The following is a 7,355-nucleotide window of genomic DNA, read 5'->3' as shown; positions in this document are numbered from 1 at the left end:
CCCAGCAAGCTAAGATCCACTGGCTGGAAATTCTTGCTGCCAGCACAGCAATCTGAAGTTGACCTGGGATGCTTGAGCTTGGTGGGGAGAGGGGAATCTGCCATTACTGAGATTTGAGTAGTTGGTTTTCCCCTCACAGTGTAAACAAAGCCACCAGGAAGTTCAGTCAGAGCGGAGCTAATCTCAGCACCACAAAGCGGCGGTAGCCAGACTGTCTCTCTAGATTCCTTTTCTCTGGACAGGGCATCTGTGAAAGAAAGCCAGAAGCCCCAGTCAGGGGCTTATAGATAAAACTCCCATCTCCCTGGGACAGAGCACCTGGGGGGAGGGGCAGGTGTGGATTCAGCTTCAGCAGACATAAATGTTCCTGCCTGCTGACTCTGGATAGAGCAGCAGATCTCCAAGCACAGTGCTCAAGCTCTGCTAAGGGACAGACTGACTCCTCAAGTGGGTCCAAGACCCCCATGCCTCCTGACTGAGAGACATCTCTCAGCAAGAGTTGACAGACACCCCATACAGGAGAGCTCCAGCTGGCATCTGGTGGGTGCCCCTCTGGTACAAAGCTTCCAGAGGAAGGAGCAGGCAGCAATCCTTGCTGTTCTGTAGCTTCTGCTGGTGATACCCAGGCAAACAGGGTCTGAAGTGGACTCCAGCAAACTCCAGCAGACCTGCAGAAGAGGGGCCTGTTAGAGAAAAACGAACAAACAGAAAGCAATAGCATCAATATCAACAAAAGAAAGACCACACAAAAACTCCATCAAAAGATCACCAACAGCAAAGACCAAAGGTAGATAAATCCATGAAGATGAGGAAAAACCAGTGCAAAAAGGTTGAAAATTCCAAAACCCAGGACACCTCTTCTCCAAAGAATCACAACTCCTCACCAGCAAGGGAACCAAACTGGAGACAGAATGAGTTTGACAAATTGACAGAAGTAGGCTTTGGAAGGTGGGTAATAACAAATTCCTCCAAGCTAAATGAGCATGTTCTAACCCAATGCAAGAAAGCTAAGAACTTGATAAAAGGTTAGAGGAACTGTTAATTTGAATAACCAGTTTAGTGAAGAACATAAATTACCTGATGGAGCTTAAAAACACAGTACAAGAACTTTATGAAGCATACACAAGTATCAACAGCCAAATCAATCAAGTAGAAGAAAGGATATCAGAGATTGAAGATCAATTCAATGAAATAAAGCAAGAAGACAAGATTAGAGAAAAAAGAGTGAAAAGAAATGAACAAAACCACTGTAAAAACCAGTCACTGCAAAAACAAACCAAAATATAAAGACCTTGACACTATGAAGAAACTGCATCAACTAATGAGCAAAATAACCAGTAGTATCATAATGACAGGATCAAATTCACACATAACAATATTAACATTAAATGTAAATGAGCTAAATGCTCCAGTTGAAAGGTACAGACTGGCAAACTGGATAAAGAGTCAAGACCAATCAGTGTGCTATATTCAGGAGACCCATCTCATGTGTAAAGACACACATAGGCTCAAAATAAAAGGATGGCCCAAAAAACAAAAACAAAAACAAAAACAAAACAAAAAAACAAAACACCAGGGCTTGGAATCCTAGTCTCTGATAAAACAGACTTTAAACCAACAAAGATCAAAAAAGACAAAGAAGGGCATTACATAGTGGTAAACAGGTCAATGCAACAAGAAGAGCTAACTATTCTCAATATATATGCACCCAATACAGGAGCACCCAGACTCATAAAGCAAGTTCTTAGAGACCTACAAAGAGACTTAGACTCCCACAGAGTGATAGTGGGAGACTTTAACACCCCACTGTCAATATTAGAAAGATCAACATGACAGAAAATGAACAATAATATTCAGGACTTGAACTCAGCCCTGGACCAAGCAGACCTAATAGACATCTACAGAACTCTCCACCCCAAATCAAAAGAATGTACATTGTTCTCAGTACCACATAGCACTTATTCTAAAATTGACCACATAATTGGAAGTAAAACACTCCTCATCAAATGCAAAAGAATGGAAATCATAACAGTCTCTCAGACCTTAGTGCAATCAAATTAGAACTCAGGATTAAGAAACTTACTCAAAATTACACAACTACATCAAAAACAAATGACCTGCTTCTGAATGACTACTGGGTAAATAATGAAATGAAGGCAGAAATAAAGAAAGTTTACCACAGCAGTTGAACCATTTGTCTATGAACTTCAATTGCTACTCCCCACTGATATAAGCAGTAGCAGAATAAAAAATAATAATAATCTTAAGAAAACAATGGCCCAATTCCTGAGTACCCTTCTGAAACTATTGCAAACAATAGAAAGAGAAGGATTCCTTTCTATCTCATTTTGTGAAGCCAGCGTCATACTGATCCCCAAACCTGGCAGAGACACAAAAAGACAATTTCTGGCCAACATCCCTGATGAACATCAATATGAAAATCCTCAATAATATACTGGCAAACCAAATCCAACAGCACATTATGAAGCTAATCCACCATGATCAAGTCAGCTTCATTCCAGGATGCAAGGCTGGTTCAACATAGGCAAATCAATAAACGTAATCCATCACATAAACAGAATTAATGATAAAAACCACATATTTATCCCAATAGATGCAGTAAAGGCCTTCAATATAATTCAACATCTCTTCATTTTAAAAACACTCCATAAACTAGGTATTGATGGAACATATCTCAAAATAATAAGAGCTATTTATGACAAACCCACAGCCAATATCATACTGAATGGGCAAAAGCTGGAAGCATTCCATAATAGCTGTACTAATTTACATTCCTACCAACAATGATCAGGGGTTCCCTTTTCTTCATGTCTTCACCAGCACTTGTTGTCTTTCTTGTTTTTTATAATAGCTATTCTAACAGGAGTGAAGTATCTTATTTTGGTTTTAATTTGCATTTTCCTGATGGTTAGTGATGTTGATCATTTAAAAAAGAGATGTACTCTTTGGGGTAAATAAACAAAAAGTAAACATTAGGGCTCAAAATTATATGCTTTGTATAGCTTAGTGTATAGCCTTAGAATAAAGCCTGTTTAGATTTTTCGTAATAGGAGATTGTTTCAAAAGATTTAATCCACTCGAGTGAACTCTTTTAAAAAATTTCATTCTTCAAACATTTCTTTCTTATCTACCATGTGTCAAGCACTATGATACTGGAGATACAATAATAGAAATCAATAAAATGTGATTTTTTGGTTGAATTAAAATAAGGCATATTGACAGGTGGGAGGAGAGTTGGTGAAGGGAGAGGCAGTAAATGAATTCCAAGTAGAATAAAACAGTACATTTACTGACAATGGGATTGATGATGAACTTTAAATCATGTGTCATGCAAGGGTGTACAGCAAATAGTTACCACAATATGGCTAGCTCATATGTAATGTAGTTAGTCATTCTAATAACAACAGTATGATGAAGTTTGGCTTTTTGTTTAATTTGTATTTCAGAATGTCTAACATTCCCTCAATCCTCTCCTTTCCCAAATTTCCAACAAGTTCCAAAACTTCTAAGAGATGCCTCACTAATTCTTCTGAAGAAGTTCCCAAACCACCAGGTACCCCCTGACATACACCCTTTTCTGTCTGTTTCCCTTTATGATTTTCCTGTGAAGACAAGTGAAGGTTCTTTATTGCAGCCACTGAGGCTGGACTACTTCTTGCTGCTGGTGTTGCCACCCAGTGGCCCCTCTGGGCCACCCTGTGCCCCTGTTGTCCTGCAGAGGAGCTGCACTGCTCTGAGGAAGTAGGGAGACTCCTTTCCCCCTTTCCCTGAAAGAAGTATATTTGTGCTACTCTCTGCTACCAGGATCTTAAAGGAGGGCTATCTTGCACTCCTAACTCCTCAGGGTGATGTCTTACTTGTACGGCACTTTTCTAAGATTCAGACATTAGTTTACACAGGTTGTTGAAAATACCAGGTTTTGAGAAGACTTTATACTGTCCTTCTGTCTTATTTTTTTTTCCCCTAAGACATTATATATGAGTCAGCCACACTGTGATAACTATTTTCTGTATAGTTATGAGCAGGCAAGGATTAACTGCTGATGCCTTACTTGGGGGATTGGTTAGGGTGAGGAAAAAGGAAGAGAAGAACGGAAGAAGCAGGAAGCAATGTTTTGCTGGCCATGGCTTTGCAGCGATGGTAAAGAGACATGGCTGGGTATACAGTAGCTATATCCAGTGGGAAGTTCTACAGATAGGCAGAAGTTTCATATTAAAAATTTCATACTAATAAATGATGCTTCAGAGCAGCCCATGGGTATGAGGAAGAAGAAGGAATTTATCTGGCCAGCACTCACTCATTTTTTCTTCCCCATTGCGCTGTAGGGTGTTAACTTCTCCCGCTTCTGGATTGCATTAACATGGTGGCTGCTGGGTGTCAGATACTTATATGTATCCTATGCCTGTGATGTACTGTTTATCCAAGTCTAAAAGTGGTGGGAAGAGACAGAAACTCTGGGCACATGAAAGTCAGCTGAAGGGGAGAACTTGGTATTTGCAAATCAAGAGGCTGCTCATCCCAACAGGCGAGCCACAGGCCAAGGGGAGTTGGTAGGCTGTGGTGAAGCAAGGCAAAACAAGGTGTGAGAGCCTGGAAAGTGAGGACTCCAAGGTAATCCTGGGAGATGCTTAGGATGTGTCAATTCACATTCAAGTTCCGTCCCTCACCCTTCCATCCCACTCTTTCCCCATAGTCTTGTGATCATTCAGAATCTCCCAGCACTCCATAACTCAGCACAAGACTTGGTTTACTTTGAGATTTGTGCTACATATATATGTCCCATTTAATTCCGATGAAGTGTTAGGTCTGAATCAGTTAAGAAGCCATTGACCACATCTTTTTTGTAAAACTCGAGTGCTGTGTTGACAGTGAGAACACAGGGACACAGGGAGGGGAACATCACACACTGGGGCCTGTTGGGGGTTGGGGGGCTAGGGTTGGGCTAGCAAGGGGTGGGGGGTTAGGGTAGGAGTAGCAAGGAGTGGGGGGCTAGGGGAGGGATAGCATTAGGAGAAATACCTAATGTAGATGATGGGGTGATGAATGCGGCAAACTACCATAGCACATGTATACTTATGTAACAAACTTGCACGTTCTGCATGTTACTTATCCCCTAAGACATTACATATGAACTAGCCACGATGTGATATCTTGCTGTATAGTTATCAGCAGGAAAGGATTAACTGCTGATGCTTTACTTGGAGAATCGGTTAGAGTGAGGAAGAAGGAACATGTACCCTAGAACTTAAAGTATAATAATAATAATAATAATAAAAAGAAGAGATGGCTTACCTAACAGAGATTTTTTTTGATTGAAGTAATGAAAAAGGATAGAAAATATTTAAAAAGAAATTGTATTAGTATGGAGGTAAACTACAATGAATCTGCTTTATTTTTACTTTTTACATAATTGATGTAAATTGAATGGAGTGAAAATTACTTTTCTAAATATAAACATTGTGAAAAAAACTGGAGTGCTAAAATGAACAGAATAATATTTCTCGGGGACTTGTTATATATTTTCTTTAAAGATTGAAAAATGAATTATTTGGCATCTCATATAAAAATCAAGGTGGTGCAATGAAACCTGGTAATATAAACAACCTAGAAAAACTAACTTTTATTCTTAAAAAACCTCATACTCCTTTCAAGAGAGGCAAAATGGATGGCTAAATGTAAATAAACTAAAATAAAAACCACACATTTGGGAGGATGGGATTGCCTAGCTCACATAGTGGAATGAAAGGTAGTTTTCGTTTGGGTCGTTTTCGTCTGTTTTATTGTTACAGTTTTAAGTGCTCCATGGTTAGAGCTCAAGTAATTTTCTTCTTTTGTATTCTAAGTTGCTGGCAAGCTGATAGAGATTTGGTTTCATTCTAATGTTTGGAGAAAAAAAAGATCTTCCTTTTCCATATTCAAAGATAAAAATATCTGCCCGCTAAAGAGATTGTCAATGCCAGGGCCAGGTTCCTTTTCAAGAATTTCCTTCCTGGACTTGGCCCTTCAACTCCCAAAATAACAGTTGTTTTTCAGCTTTTTGAAACTCAAAATTATTTACCAACAGTGTTCAGTTTTATGATATTGCACCCCTTCTTTGGCCTGTTGTGGTAGTTACATCAGACTGGCTGACACTAAACTTGGGAAAAGCCAGAAGAAAACTTCTGTGGGCAGAGGAGAGAAGGAGAGAATAAGCAAGAATGAGGAACAATCCTTGACCGTTTGACGTACACATACACATCAGAATTTCAAAAGAGGCGGCAAACTCTGAGTATCCAGAGAGAAATGTTGAAACACTCACACTTGGGTCTTTCTTAGAATAGAATTCCTTTTAGCAAAAACCCTTTGTCATTGCCTATTTCAAAACTAACTCGTTGCCATTTGATAAGTAGAAAACAGCAATAAACACCTTCCGATGAAAAAGCAGCTTATTGGGAGCAGTGCATACTATTTGTTTTTGTCTAGGGTTCAGTGTTGGCTGCTAATGGCTCACTGGTGATTCTCTCTCCAGGAGTTTCTCTAGGATAAAGAGAGTGGCCTTGCCAAAGTTTGCTCCTCTTGGGAGGAGGGAAGGCAGCGAGCAGCCAAAGATGAATAGTTGTGTGCGTAGAAAGGACTGACCCCCTTGCCTCAGTTGGGATGAGCTAGGGGCTAGAATTCCCCATGGGATCTGCTGAGGTCTTTGTTGTGACTGCATCACATCTAACCTCTCGCTGTGTCCAGTCCTGCTTTCTTGATTCTCTTACAGTTGTTGCCCTTAAACATATCCCGCAATATACTATTATATACATCTCCATTTTAGAGTTTTTTTCCTGGTAAAGCTTACCTATAAAAGCCTTCTGAGTCTGGAATGCACAGTAAAACATACACAAACCAACCAACTAACCAAACAAACAAACATAAAAAGAAAACCCAGCAATCTAAAGGCCAGGACACAGAAAAAAATTAAAAACTGAAAAAAAACTGAGATCTGTCCCCATCATTTCAACACAGTAGCTCTAGTATTCTACAAAGATATCCAAAAGTGACACTCAATACAAATGGAACCCCGTAAATCAGGATTTTACTCTTAGAACCAAAGTGAATGTTAAAGAGTCTTTCACCAGTCCCACCTCATCCACCATCTACTTCCATGTTTGTTTAAAAGACAAATGAAGCTTAGAAAAAGTAACTATCTTGGCCATGGTCACCCAGCTAGTTGAAAGATTAGGACTCAGTGCTGAATCCAAGATATCACTATAAAACATAGCACAGGTCATATCAAACTTTTAATTTTGTTAAATTAAAAATGCTTTTATGATGCAAACTTTGTGCAAGAAAGTACTTAACCCAGAAAT

This window comes from Saimiri boliviensis, chromosome 19 (assembly GCF_048565385.1).
Source record: "Saimiri boliviensis isolate mSaiBol1 chromosome 19, mSaiBol1.pri, whole genome shotgun sequence".
Lineage (NCBI taxonomy): Eukaryota > Metazoa > Chordata > Mammalia > Primates > Cebidae > Saimiri > Saimiri boliviensis.
The sequence above is the reverse complement of the archived record's forward strand: the minus strand, read 5'-3'. Positions refer to the sequence as shown.